This window comes from Peromyscus maniculatus, chromosome 11 (genome assembly GCF_049852395.1).
Source record: "Peromyscus maniculatus bairdii isolate BWxNUB_F1_BW_parent chromosome 11, HU_Pman_BW_mat_3.1, whole genome shotgun sequence".
Taxonomy (NCBI): domain Eukaryota; kingdom Metazoa; phylum Chordata; class Mammalia; order Rodentia; family Cricetidae; genus Peromyscus; species Peromyscus maniculatus.
The window spans coordinates 82,854,919-82,879,573 of record NC_134862.1 but is presented as its reverse complement, the minus strand read 5'-3'; the positions used below and the strand labels follow the sequence as shown (position 1 = coordinate 82,879,573).

At 38.7% G+C, this 24,655-nt stretch overlaps 1 protein-coding gene and 1 pseudogene across 3 annotated transcripts in view; both read left to right on the top strand.

Moving 5' to 3' along the window:
• LOC102922505 (interferon-activable protein 204-like) overlaps positions 1-24,655 on the top strand; it is an 81,229-nt gene that overhangs the window by 33,898 nt on the left and 22,676 nt on the right. Inside the window, exon 1 of one of the 3 annotated variants that reach the window (XM_042258645.2) lies at positions 19,300-19,735. The exons of 1 other annotated variant lie outside the window; for it this stretch is intronic. The gene's annotated coding sequence lies outside the window, so the exon portion shown is untranslated. Of the gene's footprint in view, positions 1-19,299; positions 19,736-24,655 lie in introns of those variants that run through there. One more of the 3 variants, XM_016008901.3, reaches the window with a different exon arrangement.
• LOC102923036 (ATP synthase F(0) complex subunit f, mitochondrial pseudogene) lies at positions 12,229-12,569 on the top strand (annotated as a pseudogene).

Here is a 24,655-nt window from a genome sequence, read left to right as displayed (position 1 = left end):
AACCTGCCTTTCCTTCTTTGTTGGCATCTGTATAAAATGTACGAACTCCAGATATGGGTTTTTGCCGTACAATTCGAGGCAAGATCCAATCAGCTCTCTTTATAAGATCAATTCTATTGCTTTTGGGATATTTGCTGTTAATTTCTCCCAAAAAATTACTGCAAGCTCTTTGCCAAGGTTCACTTTCTGTCCATAATTTTTCAATGTCCTCCTTAGTTAATGGTATGACAATTTCTGCTGGGTCTATGCCTGCTAATTGACGAAGTCTCATTTTTCCTTTGTAAATCAAGTCAGAGATTTTTTCCACATAAGTTTTTAATTTTTTATTTGGTTTATTTGGTAAAAATATCCATTCCAATATAATATCTTCCTTCTGCATTAATATTCCAGTAGGAGAACGCCTAGAAGGTAAGATAACCAAACTGCAATCCAGCTTTGGATCAATACGATTCACGTGTCCTTCATGCACTTTCTTTTCTACCAAGGCTAATTCTTTCTCAGCTTCAGGTGATAATTCTCTTGGACTATTTAAGTCCTTGTCACCTTCTAAGGTTTTGAACAAATTAGTCAGTTCATCATTTTTTACCCCAACAATAGTTCGTAGATGAGAAATATCTCCAAATAATCTTTGAAAGTCATTAAGAGTCTGTAGTCTATCTCTCCGAATTTGCACCTTTTGGGGTCTAATTTTTTGTAGCTCTATTTTATATCCTAAATAATTAATAGAATCTCCTCTTTGTATCTTTTCAGGAGCAATTTGTAATCCCCAGTGAGGCAAAATTTTCTTTACTTCTTCAAACATTATTTCTAAAGTATCTGCATTTGAGTCAGCTAGTAAAATATCGTCCATATAATGATAAATTATAGATTTAGGAAATTTTTTACGTATCACTTCCAATGGCTGTTGTACAAAATATTGGCACAGAGTTGGGCTATTCAACATTCCCTGTGGGAGGACCCTCCATTGAAATCTTTTAACCGGTTGAGAATTATTATAAGTAGGCACTGTAAAAGCAAATCTTTCTCTGTCTTTTTCTTGTAAGGGTATTGAAAAGAAACAGTCTTTTAAATCAATAACTATGAGAGGCCATCCTTTTGGTAACAGAGTAGGCAAAGGCATCCCAGATTGTAGAGAACCCATTGGCTGAATTACTTTGTTAATTGCCCTAAGGTCTGTTACCATTCTCCATTTACCAGATTTCTTTTTAATAACAAATACAGGAGAATTCCAAGGGCTGGTTGATTCTTCAATATGCTGAGCATTTAACTGTTCTTCTACCAGCTCTTCTAAAGCCTGGAGTTTATCTGTTGTTAAAGGCCATTGCTGGACCCATACAGGCTTGTCTGTTAACCATTTTAAAGGTAGAGCTGTTGGTGTCTTTGGAAGATCATCAGTTATTGTGCCCTGTTCTTGTATAATATGGATGGCTGGTGACCACTCATTAGAACAATATCTTCTAATATTTCTCTCAGTAACATGTGCTAGTTTATGATTTGTTTCTGAGATTGGAGGGATGTTAATCTGAGTATTCCATTGTTGCAGCAAGTCTCGACCCCACAGGTTCATAGTTATGTTAGCCACATATGGTTTTAATTTTCCTCTCTGTCCTTCTGGACCTATACATTCGAGCCATCTTGCACTCTGTTTCACCTGAGATAATGTCCCAATTCCTAACAGTTGAACGTTTACCTCCTGAAGAGGCCAAGTTGGATGCCAAAATTCTGGTGCAATTATGGTAACGTCCACACCTGTGTCTACCAGACCAGACAACAAAACACCATTTATTTTTATTGTTAATTTTGGTCTTTGTTCATTTATTAGAAGTTTGCCAAAAAATTTTCTTTATGTTTTCTCCTGAATTTTCTATTCTCTCTGTTTCATCATCCTGACCAGCATGATTTATTCCAATAGGCATTTGGTTATTTAATCGCTCTCCAGAGCAGGCATTTCCTCTATGGCTGCAGGAAAGGTATGAACTGGATTTGCACTGGGGGCCTGCGTGAGGCCCCTCTGGGAGTTTCCCGAAGACTGAGGCAAAGGATTACCCTGTCTGTCCTTTGTTGATCTACATTCGTTGGTCCAGTGTTTTCCCTTACCACACCTTCTGCATACTCCAGAAGGAAGGGGCATTCTGTTGCCATTGTTCCTTGAAGAAACATTGTTTCTGGAAATGACCTGTCTACAGTCCCTTTTCAAATGTCCTTGCTTTCCACATCCAAAACATCTAACACTCCTCAAACCTTTTGAAATTACTTCTCCTACCCATGTATCATCATGCTCATCAGCTTCAACATTAATTGTTTCTCTAATCCAATCTTCCATAGGTGCAGGTCTTGCCCTTAATGGCCTGATTATTCTTTTGCATGCTGCATTCGCATTCTCAAAGGCCAAAGATTCAATTATTGCCTTACCAGCTTCTGAATCCGAGACCGTTCTCTTTACTGCTGAAGCCAGTCTTTGTAAAAAATCTGTAAAAGACTCTTTTGGGCCTTGCTTCACCTTTGTAAATGACTCAGATTTTTTTCCTGGTTCCTCAACTTTGTCCCATGCATTCAAGGCTGCCGTTCGACATAAAATTAGGGTTTGGACATCATATAAACATTGTGCTTGTGCTGAAGCATATTGGCCTTCGCCCATAAGCTGATCCTGGCAAACTTGTACTCCTTTATCCCTCCATTGTTTTTCTATGTTTTTAGCCTCCTCCTTAAACCAAGTCAGAAATTGAAGTCTCTGGCTGGGTTCCAGAACACCTTGTGCGAGGTCCCGCCAGTCCTGTGGTACTATCCTATTATATGTTGACCAAGTGTTTAACATTTGCTTTACATATGGGGAATGCATGCCATAAGATACTATTGCCTCCTTAAACCTTTTTAAATCCAACATTTCAATTGGAGCCCAAGTATTTTGTGTAGCCATTTGATCAGGCATCTGCTGTACAGTTACAGGATAAATTAAGGGTGACTGTGTGAAAACAGGCTTTCTTTCTGCAACCTTATGATCCCGACTTGAAACAACTTCACTGTTAATTTCTTCTGTCTGAATTTTTACAGGTTTAACAAGTTCTTCTAAAGCTGTTATCCTGGCACTTAAATTGACTATCTTTTTAAATATTAAAATGTGGATTATTATAGTGATAAGGTGCATAATTCCACCAATACTAATATTATATAGTTGTTCCATTGCCAGACTGCCTAAAATTTCGAACAAAAACCAATTTTCTTCCAATGTACACATAAAACCCATTTGTTTTTTAATGTGGAAAAAAATTCTCTTTTAGATAGTTTCCTTTAAAATATCTGATATATTATGACTTACCAAATCTGCGTAGAACAGTAGAAATCCGAGGGGATTTTCAAAGCAGCCACCTAGTGTCCCCAGGTGTAAATCCAGAGAGAGAGAGAGAGAGAGAGAGAGAGAGAGAGAGAGAGAGAGGAAAGAGAGAACGCACAAGAAAGCGTAGCCGGCTAAAGCTTAAATGCAGCCACGTGTTCCCTCTTGTGCTGAGTCAAGGCTTGGGTCTGGCTTCCTTAAGCTCTGACCACGAGCGTTGGCTTTACAGGCAGGGCCCTGTTCGGCAGGGCAGGTCTGAGTTGTTTGTAGCACCGGCTTTAGGCAAGCTGCTCACAGACCTAGGCCCGGGCTAGAAGTTGCTACCCGGACTAGGAAGCCGGGAGCTCGGACTAGGACGCCGGCAGCTCGGACTAAGACGCCAGCCACTTCCTGCCGCTTCCTCCGCCGCCTGCCACCGCCTGCCGCCCTTGCGGGAAAGCGGACCTGCCGCCAAGCCAAGCAGTTTTTAATGGATTCTTGTCACGTTGGGCGCCAGATGTAGATGTAACCAACCGTCTTATTAAATAAGAAACACAGAAACAATGTAAAAGAGAAAGCCGAGAGGTCAGAGCTCAGAGCTAAAATCTCACCCTTCCTCCTGCTGTCCCAGCTTCGCGAAAAGAGACCTACTTCCTCTCGGTTCGTATTTTTAAAGTATGTTGTTCTGCCTTCTCATTGGTTGTAAACCCAAACACATGACTGCCTCGTCACTGTCTGAATGTACAGCCCCCTAGGTCTTAAAGGCATATGTCTCCAATGCTGGCTGTATCCCTGAACACACAGAGATCTTATGGGATTAAAGGCGTGTGCCACCACCGCCACACTCTTGCTATGGCTCTAATAGCTCTGACCCTGAACACACAGATATCTATGGGATTAAAGGCGTGTGCCACCACCGCCACACTCTTGCTATGGCTCTAATAGCTCTGACCCCCAGACAACTTTATTTATTAACATACAATCAAATTAATATTTCAGTACAAATCAAAATAATATTTCAATACAATTAGATTACCACCACAGGTCACCTATGTTATTAATTACTTCTTGCTCTGTTTATGGCATCTTGGGGGAGCCCTGGCTATTCAGATAGTACTGAGGTCACCTAGGCTATTAAGCACCTCCATTTCCAGCCTTCTAGGTGGAAATCAGGTTATACATCTTTTCCTTTGAAAAGACAATCCTGGATGTTTAACATTCCTGCTTTTCCTAGTGCTAACTCTGAGCATTAGAACCTTTATGTATGGAACAAGTTTGCCCCCATGACTAGCAGCTATTGGATTTTCCCTTATGCTCCTGGGTCATGAGACAAAGGTCTAATCTTATCTCAACACTGATGTCTTTGAACATTCTACAGATGCTCTGAGGGAATTATCCAATGGGGACAGCTCACTGCTTCATCTCCTGAATCTGCAGTTCAACCAAGCTTTTAAAAACAATTCTACCAGTCATTTTGTTATGATAAACTTTGGGAGACTCTAAATATTCCTGTAGCTACTTGAACATAGGCTAGAGGGAGTGTCCTTCCCCTGGTGCCTAGAAGAAGGACTGCTGTGATTGCTAAAAACATGAAGATTCACTTCTGTGGATAGCATATGACTACTCCATACATTCTTCTTGGGCTGTTTAATCAGCTTCTTCAGACTCGGTGAACAGGCTGAAAGAAATCCTCCTCTAGTGTTTCTTATAGTAAGTAGTACAGGATTGGTTTCCCAAAACTACTTCTCCAATGTTACTTTTCTTGGCTACTTTTGGTGGTGCAGGCCAAGCTAGTTACATGGAAGAAGGAAACAGCAGAAGGGTAGCAACAGCAGAAGCTGTGATACAGCCATCTAGGTAGTCAACAGGCTACACTGGAAAGCTGTCAAGGGTACTGGATGCTTGACAACTTAAGATGAAACTACTGAGCAGTTTGAAAGGGTAGCCAGAACAGGAATGGTGGAGAGGACAGAAGTAAATAGAAGAGCAAGCTGAGGGTAATGAAACACAAGGCTTTAAAATGTAAAAGAAACTGAAGGCTGTGGCTGTGAGAAGTATTCCAAAGGGCTGTCAAGCCCTTAGAGGCAAGGCTGTTTGACACCAGAGGCCAGGGAACTTAAACAGTACTAAGGCAACCATTAGGGTCTGAGATATTCCAGTACTTAGGACCACATGGATGCTGAAATGCCAGGCTAAGGAATTGGGAGTGCTTAACCATTCAGGACTCTTAATATTTAAAGAACTAACTGTCCTAGTATTCCATGTTTACATAAGATCCAGGGGTCCTTCTATCTGATCTGCAGGAAAGCTGTGACCTAGAATGTACACTTGATGATGTTCCTTACTGCCAGGCCCTACCATTCACTGCTGCCAAACACAAAGGAATACAAAAGCTGCCAAGGGCCAGATCTTGAAAAGCATCTGTATACTCGTGATTTCCATCCAGTAAAATGAAGGGTGACAGAATCAGTCATGGTACCATCCTGGTTCCAGGTAAGTTAGCAAGCTCCCATATCACCATCCACCCCCTGGTACCATTCGCCCCATGTCTCATGATTACAGTAGTCCAAAAATGCTATTCCAGAAACCATCCATGATCCTTCATAGAATAATACAGTCAGACAAATCCTTCCAGGTCCTGATGTTTCCAGAGGTTCAGAGTTCTTCCTCACTTTGTATGTCATTGATGCTGTCATTACATGGAACCTCAACTTGACATATCTGTCCATAAATATAATATAGAAACACTAGGGGTCATTTTCATCAAATAGGGCAGTTTGGTGATAGTCCAGAAGACAATGAATGCCAGATTGCTGTATATTTATTTGACACTGGATTTGCATATTATAATGACATCATATAATGACATCTGGAAATCCATACCTTGAGACAATGAATAAACACATCAGGAAGTGCTCAAAAGAAGAGTGATTCCAATGAAGAATGTTCTCTTGCCAGTAAATGTTTGATGGTTATTCTTAGTTGTCAACTTGAATACATCATGAATTAAAAATGAAGTGAACACTTGTTATGGATTTTTGCTTAATTTGAAGTAGGACGATCTACTTCTAATCATAATCTCTGAGGTAGGAAGACACACCATTAATCCAGATCATTTGAGCTAGTAATAGATATGCCTTTAATCCAGATCCAGAGTTGCAAAGACTTATCTTTAATCCAGATGATTTGAGCTGGGAACGCTCCCTCTAATCTGGGCCACACCTTCTGCTGGAGGCTGCTGAGGGCCATGGGAGCCTTGGAGCAGGCTCACCAAAGGCTACCAGTAGGAGGCCTATATAAGGACATGAAAGAAAGAAGCTTCACTCTTGCCTTGCTAGCAGTCCATTCCTTCACTGGCATTAAAGCCTACTTATTCAGGATTCCAGCATATACTGAAGACCAACTGAGACATCCAGCCTTGTAGACTGAGACACTTCTGGATTCATAGAGTTTCTGTGCTAGTCCTTGGATTAGCTGGATCACAGACTGTAACTCATTCTAATAAATCCCCATATATGTGGAGCTGCCTAGTTCTCTCACTGCTATCTCCTCCATTAATAGGGCAGGTAGGGGTGGGTGAATGAGTTGCCTTTTTTTCCCCAATGAGTTGGTGTGTGACTTTAATGAAAATGTACTCTTATTGGTCTGCCTTTAAATGTCCTAGATCAGAAAATATCCTTTTCTGAACTTGTACCTGTTAAGATTTGTCAGAATAAAAACTGAATATGGCTGCATTTCTTTGTGACTACAATAATTTCCTGCTTAACAAGTCAAATTCTGTGAATAATAGTGAGAAGAGTTCTGACTGACTAGTCACCGCTTTCCCAGGAAGATCACTCAGAAACACCCAGAACTACTTACACAAAGGGGAGAGATTAACCAATGTCATTTTTTCTATAATGTTGTAAACTCCTGACTTTCTAGGTATCTGATGAGATGGCACCAACTATACAATCCAGTGTCTGAGAGATTTACTCATTTATGTTCCTACTTAAAACAGACAAGTCCTGTTTGCTGCCTTGCTGAGGATCTAGGAGCTGGACATCTCTGAAGAATTTCCAGCATGGTGAGTCCTGTCCCTGTTCTAGAGAGAGCAGGAGGCTCTGTGAACCCCACAAGAACTCAAGGTTCAGTGTTGGTTTTTCCATGTGGGGAATAGGGAGCAGGGCTGGTTCCAGGGGTCCTCACAGCAGTAATGTCTTCACTCAAGAAGATGGTAGACATATTTATTACTCTATCCTTAACACCTGAGCAAAGAAAAATTAAGTTTAACTCTTGCGGATTATAAAATAAACTTTCTATGTATAAGTCTAAACATGTAGAAAAGTAGAAGCCTGTTTATTCTGTCTGAAGAGTGCATAGGAAACCTGGTGGTTGTGGTGACTGACTGGCTGAAAGAAAAGGAAGTGACATTAAGTGAACAAGCATAATGGATTTTAAACGGTGTTGTCTAGTGTTATTACCATGTTTAGCAGCATGAGAGCTGATAAACCTGAGCAGTAGGAAATTTTTCAGATTCACAAACACATGTTGTCTTAATGATTTCATGTGCATATTTAACATCCCTCATTTCTCTCTTCTACACCAATTGAAAAAATCAGTGTCTTACTCACTGTTAGATTTTCCCTCATCTTGAAAATTTATTATTTTGGGTGTTTTGCTTGCTTTTGTTCATTTTGTTCATTTTTCCTAGTGTTAAATGTACGAGACAAAAGGGAGATTTAAATAGAAATTCATTTCTGTTAACTACATTTAAAGTGTTTTAAAGACTCTTTGTAAACCCTAGTCTAGGATTTCAGTATACTTGAACTTAATATTTTAAATGTTGATTTGAAAACTATGCTCATATTAGACCAATCTTGTTAAGTTTATCAGTAAATTTGACAAAATTTCTAAATATTTTTGGATGTTTTCACCTTGTTCATGTAGTAAGTGCAAAAAAACTACTGAAGCTACTATAAAATTGGGCAGGGGGTTAATTCACAGATTTTTGAACTCTTGCACACACAGAGAATGTATGCTACATATGTGCATGAATAAATGCATGTGCATATGGAACAAAACATATTCCATGATACTACTTATAGAGCCTTGAAGGAAAAAAGCTATAAGAAAATATGATGTAGCATTATTGGATAAATTCATTATTAAAGCTGCTATCTCTTTCTAGGAAGGAAAAACATATTTCTTTGTGTTACTTGAGAGTAGTTTTTTTATTTTGTTTGGGTTTTTTTTTTCCAGACAGTGTTTCTCTGTGTAGTTTTGGCACCTGTCCTGGATCTCGCTCTGTAGACCAGGCTAGCCTCGAACTCACAGAGATCCACCTGGCTCTGCCTCCCAAATGCTGGGATTAAAAGAGTGTGCCACCACTACCCGGTGAGAATAGTTTTAATCTTAAGTTATTTAAAGCTACACAGACACAGACACAGACGCAGACGCAGACGCAGACGCAGATACACACACACACACACACACACACACACACTCACTCACATATAATTAATTACTTTAGGTATTACTGTTTTTAATTTTTCCACCACTAAGGAATGTTTTGTTACAGCATTTAGGTACGTGTCTTAAATAATATTTGACAGTTATCACTTGACTGACTGGATCATTCATGAACAAGCTGATGGTGGAGATTTTTCTTGGTTCTGTTGGTTTCATTTCACTTTATAATTTATCTATCTTACATTTTAAGACAAAAAATTACTTATCTATTTCCCTTGATCATGTTGCGGTATTTTCTTATTCCTCTCCCTGATATTAGGACTTTAAGATTTTTGGTAAATATTTTAATTAATTCACTAAAAATTTAATACAATGTATTTTATACATTTTGGCAATTTTATTCATCATTTATAACCCCTAACTGCTCTTGTGTCCCCCACACTCCCTCTCAAATTCATGACTTCTTTAATTATTAATATTTTATACATATATAATAGTATATATTTATGTACATGCATATATATGTTGTGTTTACATGTGTCTATGATTAGGGCTCACCACTTGGGATCTGATAACCTGTTAGAGGGCTTGGCTCAACACTGGAGAAGACTGATTCTGCCTTTTTGTTTTGTTTTTTTGTTTGTTTGTTTTGTTTTTTCTAGACAGGGTTTCTCTGTGCAACAATCCTGGTTTTCCTAGAACTTGCTTTGTAGACCAGGTTGGCCTCAAGCTCACAGAGATCTGCTTGCCTCTGCCTCCCAAGGACTGGGATTAAAGGTGTGCACCACTACTGCCTTGCTCAATTCTGCCTTTTCTAACAGCATTTAATGGCTATAGCTCTTCATTTTGGCGTAAGGTGTGTGAGATTTCCTGCATCCAGGCTGGCAAGTGAACTGGTGTTGCCATTATGAATGTCTTGTTTAGGCAGTCTTGTTATTAAACGTTCATGATATGCAGCTGTGGCGTGTATAGAAGACACTATCCTGCGGTAAACAGTGTAATCATCTGGCTCTTACATTCTTTCTTCCACTGTGCTCCCTGAGCCTGGGTGCTGGGTTTGTATTAGTGATGCATCAATTAGGGATGAGCACTCCACAGTGTTGTCCTCTTGATTATTTTATTTATTTTTTATTCATTTTAGATACCATCCACAGATCCCCCTCTTTTCTCTCATCCCCCCCAACCCACCCCCCATCCCCTCCTCCGACAAGGTAAGGACTTTTTGGAGCCCACTACTTATGGTGCGACACCTTGCACAGCCTTGAGGCACCTGCATCAACTGAATGTAACAGGCTCTGTTGTTCTCTTGATTTTTATCAGTTATGGATTTAAGTAACATTCTCATCTGCTGCTGCTGCTGCTGCAAAAAGCAGCTTCTTTGAAGAAAGATGAGAGATATGCTTGCCTGTAGGTGTAAGGATGTGTATTTAGAATGGAATGCAGTTGGCAATTATACTGGTCTAGGAAAAGATTGATTGTTCCCCTTCATCTAGGGACTGTGACCTCACCAGCCAGGAACTTGTTAGGTTTTCAGTACTAGGTGTGATTTCCCTCCTATGGAGAAGAAGAGGGCTTAAGTCCAATTGGTCAATGTTGGTTACTTCCAAAATAGAAGTACCACTATTGTCCCATTGGGGATATCTTTCTGTGCCGTTCATTGTTGTTGTTTATAGGCTTTATAGCTGGGAAGGAGTATTAATTACTTTTCCCGTTTGGCAGCTTGCATACCACCTTCATAGAGTTAGAGAGCTAGTCCACAAACTCTTCAAATGTTGTAACTCCAGATATCTAGATTCCATCACAAAAGCACAAATATGAACAACCAGGAGACTATGACTCTTTCTGAACACAGCAATCCCATTCTAACAGGCCCTTGGAAAAGACATTTAGATGAAGCATGAGGCAAAGACTTTAAAATAGTAATTTAAATATGTTTGAGGATATGAAAAAAAACTTTTATAAAGATGGTGAAAATAGAAACAGTTGAATGAAACAATGAAAATAATTCAAGACCTGAAAGTAGAACTTAACAAAGATATAGAATCACTAAGGAATCCCAAACTTAAATAAAACGGGTTATGCAAAAACCCAGGAAGTCAAACAAAGCCTCAGATGTAAGTCCTACCAACAGATTAAAAGATGTGGAAGGGAGGATTTCAGACCTTGAAGTCAGGAAAGAAAAAAATGGATAGCTTATCTTAATCAAAGAAAATGTTAAATACAAAATCAAACACAATTAAAAGTTGTACTTGACCAAGTCATCTGAAGTCAGTGTCCAATACACCTAGAACATATGTCCCATCCCAAGATGGGCATGTGTCCTTGAACCTATTCTAGCTCCAGAGCAATGTGGTGTCTGTGTGTGTGTGTGTGTGTGTGTGTGTGTGTGTGTGTGTGTGTGCATAGGCCATGAAGCTAGAAAAGAGAACATGAGCTGGAAAGAGTAAGTCTTAAGACATGTGACTAAAAAGCAGAACTGGCACAATCTTTTAGACAAAAGTGGAAACCCCCAGGATAGGGTGGGAGGGCACAAAGAAGCCTTCGTGGTGGAGACTGATGAGAGCAAAGTACTTAAAATATATTTATACTCTGGTGTCCGTAGTCTCTGTTAGGGTAGCTGGAAGACAGATGGTAAAGGATTCTGTGGGTGTGCTGTCATTCCAGGGAAAATTATCAAAGATCTTCTGTGAAAAGAACTAAAGATGAAAGTTCCTGTGTTCTCTGTGGCTTTGAAAATAACTACTATGGTTTAAAAGAGAACAATCTTTTTTTTTTCCCTTTTGTAAACAGAAGAATTGAAGCAAAAAAAGAAAAATATGTTCCTAAACCAAGAGACACACTGTCCCTGAGGATGTCCCAGCTTAGCTTGACTTCACCTACCAGCTCAGATCATACTGAGAGTCAACATCCGACCCCTCACAGCCATTCTTCAGGCCTTGCTGAAAGTCAACCTCGAACCACTCCTCAAGTCTCTGGAAGTCAATCTCAAACTTTTACCAGGAATCCACCAAATTCTCCCAACCATTCCTCATCAAATTTTATGATTTTCTGTTTCCTTTCTGATATCTTCATAATATAATTACAATGGTGTTGCTGGAGAATTTCTCTCCAGCTCCCGCCACCAAGTCCCGCCAGTCCTAGAGCCCACTTATAAAATAAACACACAGATGCTTATATTATTTAAACTGCTTGGCCAATAGCTCAGGCCTATTATTGTCTAGCTCTTACTCTTATATTTAGCCCATTTCTATTAATCTATACTTTGCCACATGGCATCTTCCTTGAGCTGGCGGTGGCTCCAGGCAGTCTCCCCTCTCCTTCCTCCTTTTTTCATTCTCCTCTCTGTTAGTCCTGCCTATACTTCCTATCTGGCTATTGGCCAATCAGGGTTTATTTACATATAGCAATATCCACAGCACTTCCCCTTTTCTTCTTTTTTAAAAAGGAAGGTTTTAATTTTAACATAGTAAAATTACTGCAAGATGGCATCACTCATGCCACTGAAGGATAAGAAGCTCATGGAGGTTAAACTTGCAGAGCTGCCAAGCTGGATAATGATGTGGAATTTCACCCCCAGTGGCATAGTGGGAGCCTTTCAGAGAGGTTCTGACTGGTATTACAACAAATACATCAACGTGCGGAAAGGCAGCATCTCTGGGATTAACATGATGCTGGCAGCCTATGTGGTTTTCAGCTACTGCCTTTCTTACAAGGAATTCAAACATGAGCGGCGATGCAAGTACCACTGAAGAAGGGTCACTGTGGAGGGCACTGCACACCAGAGCACAACCGCCTGCCCCACTCTCATCCATGACTCCAACTTTGGCTGAGTCTTCATGTCCTAAGACCTAGTGTCCAATAAAAGGTGACTGGCTCATGAAAGAGAGAGATAGAAAGAGAGAGAGAGAGAGAGAGAGAGAGAGAGAGAGAGAGAGAGAGAGAGAGAGAAGTCCCAGTGAAGGCACAATGTCCATTGTGTAGCAGAAGACAGAGACCTAGAAGCAGACCATGACTCATTGTAAAGAACACTTGTAAGTAAACTTGTGTGGACTAAAGTTTTTGTTGTGTGACTCACTATGTCATACTACATCTTCAACCATGAGATATTTTTCTACTAAATTTTACTTTATTTGTTGATGTGGAGTTTTAAGGGCAGAGGGTGGATAAGAAGGAATGGGGTGATGAACAGGATGGGAATGCATAAGGTGAAATCTACAAAGAATTAATAAAAAAAGCTTTTTAAAAAAGGAAATACCAAAACCCCACATGATAGATAAATAATCCTGAATAAAAAAGAACTGTTAGAGGTATTATCACCTCTGATCTCAAATTGAACTAGAGAACAATTGTAATAAAAGCAGCATGGTATTGACATGAAAACAGACATGTCAATCAATGAAATAGAATTGAAGACCCAGACAAAAGCCAACACACCTACGGACACTTGATTTTTTTGTTTGTTTGTTTGTTTGTTTGTTTGTTAGAGAAGCCAGAAATACATACCTGAAAAAAGACAGCATCTTCAACAAATGTTGTTGATCTAATTGGATGGCTGCTTGTAGAAGAAGAATGCAAGTAAATCCATGTATCATCCTGCAGAAAACTCAACTCCAAATGAATCAAAGCCCTCAACACAAGGTCAAATTCACTGAATCAGATAGAAGAGGAAGTAGAAATATCCTTGAAGTCATCGACACAGAAAAATACTTTTGAGCAGAATACTACCAGCACATGCACTAAAATCAATAATTAATAAATGGAACCTCATGAAATGAATAAGCTTCTGTATAGCAAAGGACACCATCACTTGGACAAAGCAGAAGGATACAGAATGGGAAAAGATTTTTACCAACTATATATCTGATAGAGGACTATTACCCAAAATATATTAAAAAACTCAAAATATCAGATATCAAGAAAAGGAAACCAAAGTAAAAATATGTTACATATCTAAATAGATATCTTAAAAGAAGAACCTCAAAAGGCTGAGAAACACTTTAAAATGTTCATTATCACTATCCATCTGGGAAATGCAACCAAAATTACCTTGAGATTTCATTTTACACCAATCAGAATGGCCAAGATCAATAAAACAAATGACATCTCATTCTGGCAAGGATGTGGAGTCAGGAGAACATCCATTGTTAGTGGGAGTGCAAAATTACATGTCCTCTACAGAAGTCAGTGTGGTGGCTCCTCAGTAGGATGGGAATCTATCCACCCGAAGTTCCAGCTATACCAATTTTGGGTATATAAAGGAAGTTTCATTTTACCACAGAGACAGTTGCTTAACCATGTTCATTGCTGCTCTATTCATGATACCCAGAAATTGGAAGACCATCAATGGGTTAATGGATAAAGAAAATGTGGTACATTTACCCAGTGGAATGTTATTCAACTGTTAAAAAGTGAAATCATGAAAGTCACAGGTAAATGGATGTAACTAGAGGGAAAATCATCCTGTGTGAGGTAACTCAGACCTAGAAAGACAAATATTTTATGTGTTGTGTTCACTTATATGTGAATGTCAGCTCTTAAGCCAATGATAAGCAAGCTACACTCCATAAAACCACAGAGGTTAGTTAGAGAGTAAGGAACTAGGGGAGGAAGGATGCATCTCCCTAGGAAAGCTGAGTAGAATAAATAGGTATGGATGGACAAAGAGGGGGCAAAATGGGAGGATCAAACAGCAAAGGAAGGTAGAGAGGAGCAGAGAATGGACTACATGGATGGACAGTGGAAAATAAGGGCCATTAGAGAGGTCATAGAGAAACTTAATGCAATTGAAGCTTCCTTCAGTATATATAAATAGGAATGTAATGTAAATGAAATCACCAAATAATGGGAGAGACAGCACCCCAACTAGACAATGCTCATTACCAAATGAAGTACTGAGAATGGGCTAAATCTATTTGAGTTTCTGGCTAAAGGGATCACATAGGAACCCAAAAAGGACCCAGGTTATTGTCAATAATATTGATGGCTGCCTACAAACTGACAGTAAAGTCTTACTGCTGAAGAAAACACCTACTCAACTCTAAACACTAAACACAGAAATTAACTACCTTGATCCTTCACCTCAGTTTACTAATAATATTCAATGTACTGGAATGTACTCGGCACACAATTCTAAAGTAGAAAGATAAACACCAGCCCACCTTTAAGCCATTCCATTTCCAAAAGTGACCTGCCTGCAAGATACACTACTATAATACTGGCACAAAGCTTGTGGAGGTAAGGAACCAATATCTGATTTGAGTTAAGGTCAAATCTATGAGCTAGAACCATATCGAATGCTACTCAGCTGGCCATGAACCAGAGACAAGATGGGCCAGCAAACTATGAGAAAACTAAACACTATACTTCGGCAAAGAGGATGTGGCAAGTTAATGACTCCAAACACATTCTGCTATACCCATAGATCAGTTTTTTGCTCAGACATTATTAGAGAAGCTTCCTCCTGCAGTAGGTAGGCAAAAATACCCACAACTAGACAATATGCACATGTGAGAGGCCTTGAAACACTCAGCCCTCAATGGGATGTCTCCATCAAGTCTCTCCCTTTTGGACTCAGGGAACTCCGCAGAAGAGGAGGTGGAAAGAGTGTAAAAGCCAGAGAGGATGGAGGACACCAAGAATACAAGGCATCCTAGACACAAGACTGGCACACATATGAACTTAGAGAGACTGTGGCAGCAGGCACAGGGCCAGGATGGGCCTGTACCAGGTGGGATCAGAGAGTTTAAAGGAGAAGTGGACAAGTGCCCCCATCCCTGTCCCAGAAGCTATCCACAATTGATAGGCATTTACAAATGAACAATTAGTTTTCTCCAAGGGAGAAACAAATCACTCTTAAGGGTAGTGACCGTGCTCAGTAGTAAATGGCCAACACAAAACAAACACAACAGGATCATTGGATGTTTTTGTCTCCCTCTTTTAAGTCAGGGACATTTTTTTCTTTTTGTCTTACAGGTCCTTTTTGTATACATTATGGATTTTGGTTTAGGTTTTTTAGGGGATTCCTGTGTGAGAGAATGTGTGTGTCTCAGTGTCTGTATGTGTTTCTTTTACTTTTTCTTGTTTGGTTATTTTGTCATAGTGTAGTTTGAGTTTTCCTGTGTCTACCTGGCTCCTGCAGCTTCTCAGAGCTTTATATTACTTATAAATTTGTATGGCCATGGCAGGCTTCTTGGTATCTAGTTCTTATATCTTAAATTCATCTATAAGTTGTCATGTGGCTTGTGGCTTACTGGTACTGTACATCTTGCTTCTCATGGTGGTATCTGGTAGCATCTCCTGACTCGGGCTTCCACTTCCCAGAATTCTCTTCTCAGCTTATCCCACCTATACTATACTTCCTGCCTGGCTACTGGCCAATCAAAGCTTTATTTATCAATCAATCATAGCAACACATAATCATAGCATATAGAAAGACATCAACAGCACTTCCCTTTTCTTCTTTTCAAAAAGTATGGTTTTACCTTTAACATAGTAAAATTACATATAGCAAAACAATTATCAAGCAAGAATTATAGTTATAATATCTAGTCTATTTGTATTTGGCAAAATTAAAGAAGATATCCTATCTATCCTATATTTGTGAGTCTAAGCTTTTATATCTAACTTATCTTTTATCACAACTAAGGAATTTATAACTATCTAGTCTTCAAATACATCAAAGACCTCAGAAGGATATAATGTTAGCTGAGAAATCAGAGAATGATGCAAGCAACTATTGGGAGTCTTGCGAGAGTAGATAGAGACAGCTGGCAGCCTGGAGAGTCATCCAAAGTTTCTCCACATTCAAAACATCTGACATTCGCCAAACCTTTGAATGTATTGCTTTTTATTTTATTATGATTCCTTAGATGCCTGTTTGTTTTCTGACTAGATACAAAAAGAGGAGATTGTTTGGGATGGGTAGAAAGGAATTGGAGAAGTAGGGATGGCTGTAATCAGAATATATAATGTGAAAAATATCTATTTTCCCATTTTCATCCTTTTTTAAAATATAAAAAGTAAAATATGATAATATAAAACAAAAATTATCACATTAAAGTTAGACAAGATAAGCCAACAGAAGAAAAAGAACCCAGGAGAAGGCACAAGAATCAGAGATTCAGTCATTCGTGCACTCAGGAATTCTTCAACAACCATAAACAGGAAGATCTAAAATATGTGCAGAGAACCTGGTGCAGACTTGTGCATGCTATAGTATGGAAATCTAAACAGTAGAAAATTTCTAAAAAATATACATAGAATAAAGTGATATAAATGCAATCCCTAAATAATGAGAGAGACAGAGTCCCAATTGGCCATCACTTGTCACCAAACAAAACTTCTAGTGCCGAGACTGGATTACATCTAATTGATTTTTTTGGGACCCAAAGGGGTCCCATGAGAATCTCTAGACAATGCAGCGTGTTATCAAGATAAGTTGCTCTCCATAAACTGACAATAAGATCCCATTGCTGAAGGCAACACCTACACAACTCATTGAGCATGAAGAAGTCATTCTGATGCCTACATAGAATCTTCACCCTAACATTTGAGCATTTTGGGTACAGGAAGGTACTCTGCACACTACCATAAGAGAAACATAAGCACCAAAACATCCACAAGCCCTATGATCTACAGTGGTGTCCTCCCTGCAAGATAAGCTAATGCTATGGTGGCACAAAGCTTGTGGGAGTAATCAACCAATATCTTATTTGAATTAAGGCTTATTCCACAAATTGAAACCCATATCTGAGACTGCTTGGAAGACCAAGAACCAGAGATTAGATAGTCCAGGAACCTAGAGTACAACCAAATAACACTGGTCAGAAAACAAAATAAAATTATTGGGGACAAAAATTATTTTCAATAAAAGGAAAACAAAGAACTTAAGGCATAATTATTTTCAGATGATACGATACTCTATATTAAATACCCTGACATCTCCAGAAATCTCTTATAGCTGATAAACATATTCAGCAAATATAAGGATACAAATGTAACACAAAAAAATCAGTAGATTTCCTATATAAAAATGACAAACATATCAAGACAAAATCAAGGAAAAAATCATATTCAAAACAGTTTGCTGGAAAGTGGTGGTACACTCCTTTAATCCCAGCATGCAAGAGGCAGAGGCAGGCTGATCTCTATGAGTTCGAGGCCACCCTGGGTTACAGAGTGAGTTCCAGAACAGGGGCAAATCTACACAGAGAAACCCTGTCTTGAAAAACAAACAAACAAACAAACAAACAGCCTAGAAATTACATTGTCTTGAAATGAAAGTAACCAAGGAAGGGAATTGTTTCCACAATGAGAACATTAAAACAATGAAAGAACTTAAGAAAGATGAAAGGCTTCCCAGTCTCCTGATTGTTGCATACAAAAAGAGACAAGAGCTACCAAACACCAGCCCTTGGAAAACATACATTCATGTCGTCTATCCAGGCAAATCAGTGGACCCCTGTCAGATGATGGCATTACTGTTGATTATTACCATTACTATTACCAAAATCCATGGCATTACCCTGTTTGTGGATCACCTTTAAAGCTCTCAAACTAACTGATTTGTGACATTTGTTCCCTGCCTTGGTGTAACAATAGTGCAGACAACATCCACTATCCTTAACAGGGAAAATCAGTCAGAAAACTGCTGTGGGATATTCTGTATGTTAAATGTGTTGCTCTGATTGGTTAATAAATAAAACACTGATTGGCCTGTAGCCAGGCTGGAAGTATAGGCGGGACAAGCAGAGAGGAGAATTCTGGGAAGTGGAAGGCTGAGTCAGAGAGTCCTTGCCAGCTGCTGCCATGACAAGCTAGATATAAGATACCAGTAAGCCACGAGCCACATGGCAACTTATAGAATAATAGAAATTGGTTAATTTAAGATATAAGAACATTTAGCAAGAAGCCTGAGCCATTAGGCCAAACAGTTTAGATAACATAAGAGTCTGTGTGTTTATTTTTATAAGTGGGCTGCAGGACTGCAGGGACATGGCAGGAACCAGAGAGAAACTCTCCAGTGACAGAAAACCATTGTTTTAGGCTCTGAAACTACCAGAAGTTCAGAACTTTTCATAAGTTTTCAAGGCTTCGGTATTGTCAGTGCTGTATAGAAAGTTCAGTTCAGGTTTATAGAGATAGCCCATGACCTGTTGTGTTTTTTCATAAAAGATTCCTAAGGGATCATTAATCACTGAAAGAAGACAGCTTAGCTGTAATACACACAGCAGTCAATGGCAAATTACTTTCTATTTAGCTGAAGCTGGAGTCACATGGTTCTTGTAAAATTATGCTCTGGAAAGTCATGGCCTGGGGACCATCAATAAATTAATGAATGCTTTGGAAAGTGCTTAAACAAAAGTGATTCATCACAAATCTTTCCCAATCCAGGAAATGTTCAACCAAGTTTGAGGAACCGGATCTAACAAGAAAGGAGGTTGAAATAGCTGAGTGACTCACTTTTATCTCTTGATGATTTCTTCTTCATTAAAATGAGAGTAAAATTCCCAGTGGCCCACCTGTAAATTTGTTGGATATAAAAGCTCAATGTTGGGCTTTGTGCCTACTTATACTTGTAAGAAAAATAACTGAGTAAAGAGAAACTTTATTTTTGTGTTTTTTTTTTTCCTGGAAACTACATTAGTAACAGGAAGTGAACTGTTCTGGTTTAGAAGCTGGAGAAATCGAAAGCTATGAACACTGCTGGGTGGAGAGCAATTACATTGCAACCCTCCCTAGGGAGACAGCAAGGGGCAAGACAGCTAGCACTGCTGAAGTTAGGAACTTAGTTTAAACAGCTCCCTTGTCTTCCCTGTTATTCTGTAAATACTACATATTCTCAGCATTTAATGAGATTTCAACACCCTGCTGTGTACTTTTGAGAGATTTATCTTCCTACACGACATAGACAAGCCCTATTTCCTGCCCTGCTGAGGATCTACAATCTGGACATTACTGAGACATTTCCAGAAGGTAAGTGCTGCCTCTGTTATATAAAGAGCAGATAGCTCTGTGAAATCCACAAGAACGCAGGGATCACTAGTGGTTCCTCCAGTGGTGGGTGGGGGAAGCAATGATGGTTCCAGCTGCATTAAGGGCACTGAAACCATGCAGCTGGAGTATAATGCTTCATTCAGGAAGATGGCAGACATCTTTGTTTCTTCATCTCTGGGGATTGGGACAAGAAAAGATGCATTTTGATTAATTGGAGTTTGTAAAATAAACATTCTAAGTGTAGGTATGAGTAAATAGAAAGTGAGAAGAAGGCTTTAGTTATCTTGGCTAGAGAGTACATGGAATCCTGGTGGCTGTGGAACATGACTGCATAAAGCACAAGGTAGTGATATGAAAGTTACCGTGAAGTAATATTGAGTGTAAATGCAACTGCACATGGAGATGAATTATCTTGTGAAATCCTAATAGTACACAGCATGAAAGTCAACAGATGTGTGTATTAAAAATTTTCTAGGATTCAGAACCACTGCTATTCAAATACATACTGTTTTCATAGGCATATTTAATATTTCTTATTCTCCCCTTCACACAAGGTATTAAAAATAGTAATTAGTCATTAGGAGAAACTTTTGGGTCATTGTGAAGCTTACTTTTTTGCTTGGTTATATTTTATTTGTTTTGGTTTTTGGTCATATGATGCATGGATTAAAGAAGATTTAAATAGAAACATATTTCTATTGTCTACTTTAAGAACATTTTAAAGGTTGCCTGTATCCCCTTGCATAGTACTCCATGTGTACTTAAACGTCATAATTTAAATGTTGATTTCAGTATTGTACAAGTATTAGACCCATTTGCTAAGTCTACCAGCTATGTGGCTCAAAGTTCTAAATCTTTTACAGATGTTTTCACCTTAGTAATTCAGTGATTGATACACTGTTGTATTTACCACAAAACTATTGGTTCTCGTTCTGATTATTTTCAAATTCACAGACTTGTGTGCTCTCACAGACATTGAATATATATGATGTATGTCTGTGTGTGGATATGTGTACTTGTGTGAAAATATATTCCATGATTTTACAGAGCTGTGAAGAAACAAAATAATGACAAATAGCAGGCACAATCATTAGTAGCTAGATCCATAATTAAAACTATTATATCCGTCTAGGATGAGAAGGTTTATCATATTTGGTATTTGATAACAATTTTTGCCTCCAGTTCTGTTAAAGTTTCACTAATGCAGATAAACAGGATTGTCTTAAGTTTTAACTAATTTTGGATTTTTCTACTGTTAAGGAATGTTTTATTAACAACCTAGGGAAACAAATCTTAAATCACATTCAGAAGTTTTCACTGGACTGATTAGGTCCTTCATTATGGGCTGGTACCAGCAGGTTTCTGTTCTGCTTCTGCTACCACCATTTCACTATAGGATGTGTCTATCTTACATCAACAAACTCTATGCTCTGTTCTGTCTGTTCCTCAACCATGTTATGAACTTCCTCTTTCATGACTTTTTTTTAAAATCAGGTCTTTATTTTGAAGCATGTGTGTGCCTAGGAAAGTTTGTATTTTTCATTTTAGAAGAACTGTATTTTGTTTCTTTCTCATTGTTTTAGTTCTTTGAGAATTTCATGCAGTGTACGTTGCCCATATTCACCCCTTCCCACAACTCCCTCCAGATACACACTCCCTTCCCTTCCCACCCAACTTTGTATCTCCTTTTCTTTTTAAAACCCATCAAGTACAGTTTGTGATCAGCCAACCATGGGCCATGCCCTTAATAACAATGATTCTCCCTCTCCCAGCAGCCATCAAATGACAAATATTCCTTAGCTGGTTATGGGAATTTGTGTCCACCTCCCTTTACTTCATGCTGGAATTCTGTTTGGCTTAAATTTGCACAAGTCTTGTGATGTTCTACAATGACTTTGAGTTTATATGTGCAACTGCCCAGCTGTGTTTGGGAAACTCTGTGTCCCTGTAGTCATCAACCACCTCTGGCTCTTAATTTTTTCTTCCCCTTCTTCTTCAAGGATTCCTGAGAAGAAGGGTAATATTGGTGACTACTTTTCTTTGCTGGTAAATGAATAGCACCTCCCAGCACTATAAAAGCTAGTCAGTGGGAATGTACCTTCGTGGTCACTACCAGCTGATGTCTCCATGTTCTGTGACTTAAATATGTGATGTCTTTATCGAGTTGGAAAGAAATCATGAGCATTGGCAATAGCTTGTAGTGTGTGGTATGTGAGTGTGTGTGTGTGTGTGTGTGTGTGTGTGTGTGTGTTTGAGAGGGTGTGTAATGGGATCTCACTGATCAACAACTCCAAAGGAAGTAACATTTTATTGACACTAGGATTTTCATTTGTTAGTTCCTGGTATCTACTAGGATCATTGTTACTCATTTTAAATGGATTATAAGTCTATTAAACACTTTTTATATATGAATATGTATATATTTTATGAAGTATATAGAGGAGCAATTTTCCATATGACTTTTTGAAAGGTCATTAGAATTATAATTCTAATTACAACTTCCCTTCACTCTTCTGCCCCCACATTCTCCAACTGCACTTAACCATATTGTTTCAGTATTCCACTTTACACCTTTTTACCACTTCATTCTGTCCCCTCTCACTTGAAAGCATCTCTTTTAAATCCTAATTTCCCTTCATTGTCCCCCAGGGTCTCATGCAAATACAGTATAAGACATAGCTCCATATTTTACAATACCACATTCTTTAAATTTTTCAACACTTTATAGAAATTCAAAGTCCCTTTAAAAGTCCTATGTGTCCTAAATATGATTATAGAATCCTTTAAAATAAAGGGTGAGTCACATATTTCTAATTCCAAAAGGATAGAACTTGGGCATAGGAACAATAATACATAGATAAAAGCAAAATCCAGCAGTGTAGATCAACATTCTACAGTCAATAATCCTATCTGTAGATTAGTTAGGAGGCTCCCACAACACAAAACAATGTCTCAGAATTACAACACAGCATAGACTCCCCAATTTCCTCAACAGAATAGCACAGTAGTGCAAAGTTATTTCAGGTCCTTGGTCTGACCACAAGTTCAGAATTTCTCGTTTTCAATGTTTCCATATTGTCATTAAATAGGCCCACTACCTATTATCTTTATCAATAAATAACGTAGAAACACTATGGATTCATTAACTGAGTCACCTAAGGAAGAACAGCTTTACTATAGTCCATAGAGCAGCAGGCATGACAAATTCCTTTCTATTAATTGAAAGCAAAATATGCAAGATACTTCTTAAACAATCTTCTGGTTTAGGAACTAATGAAAAATTAGTAAATGTTTTAATAAGTTCTTAAACCAAAAATACCTGCATCAATGATGATTCTCTATCCAGGAAACACATCCTGTTCTTTGTGGCAATAGAACCTGCTGAATTCTCCTCCTGCCACCTCCACCTTTAGAGGAAGAGAGGAGGTGTCTGGGTGGCTCACACTTTTCCTTTTAGAAATTACCTTTATTCAAAGTAATGTGATTCTCAGTGGCCCAAAGTAAGTATGCTGGACATGAAGGGTTAACCTTGGATCATCCACCTATGAAAACTTGTAAGAAGAACAGCTGAGCACAGCAGACCTTTGTTTTTCAGTGTAGGGAAGTGTGTACAAGATGGAAACCCTTCAATCACACTAGCCAGGAAAATCAATGGGAGGAGGCCTCACTTTTGCAGCCTTTCTCTCCCCGGAGAGAGCATGGTGCAAGACACTCAGGGTTGCACCACTTGAGTCAAATCGAAATGACTCTGACCACTGTCGTTCTTCCCATCTTATAAGCTATTCATGTTCCTGGCAGTTTGTGGATTGCAACATCCCTTTCCAGTCTGCGGGATTTATTCATTTATCTTCTTCAAAGAAAACTACCCCTATTCCTAACCTTTCAGTTGAACTACGATCTGGGCACTGCTGAAGAAATCCCCAAGAAAGTGAGACCTGCCCCTGCTATGTAGAGTTGAGAGCTCTGTGGAACCCACAAGAGCACAGGGGAAACCAGTGCTGCTTCCTTCAGAGGAGAGTGGAGGGAGCAGGGCTGGTGCCAGCTGCTCTCAGGGCAGTGAACCCACAGCAGCTAGGGTCTGATGCTTTGCTAGGGGAGATGGCAGACATCTTTATTCCACCCTTATTTGGACTAGAGCTAACAGAAGTGCATTTTGATCATGGCTGATAATAAAATAACTTTCTAAGTATAAGTATTAGTAAATGGAAAATACGAAGAAGGCTTTAGTTACCTTGGCTGGAGAGTGTGAAGGAACTTGTTGACTGTGGTAACTAACTAGGTAAATGATAGGATAGTGACATCAAGGGATTACTGTGAAATAATAGTATTAAGTGAAAATATATCATAACATGGAACTGCACTCTAGTGTTCTGATATTACACAGCATGAGAAACAATGGACATGCATAGTACAAAGCTTCACAGATTCAGTTACTCAAGTACATCTTTTTTCAATCATCCAGGAACACACTTATCATCTTTTACATCAGGTGTATTTCAATCACAGTGAATTTGTTTCTGTCATCTTGAAATTCATTTATTTTATTTAGTTTTAGATTGTTTGGATTTGTTTCTTATTTTCTGGTGGAAAATGAAGGGGGCTGAGTGAGAGTTAATTAGAAATATATCTCTATTACCTACCTTTAAAATATTTTAAAGGCTTTCCATGTACCCTTTAGAGTTCTTAATATGTACTTGAACAGAGTATTTTAGAAGTTGATTTCAGATGTGTAAGTATGTAAGGGTATCTCTCTCGTATCATTTATGTTTCTGAAACATTCTAATATTTTTACAGATGTTTATACCTTGTTAATTTAGTAATTGAGAAATATACTGCTGAATCTATCAAAATATTTTGGTTTTCTCAAATTCACAGATGAGTAAGCTCTTCCATGTACAC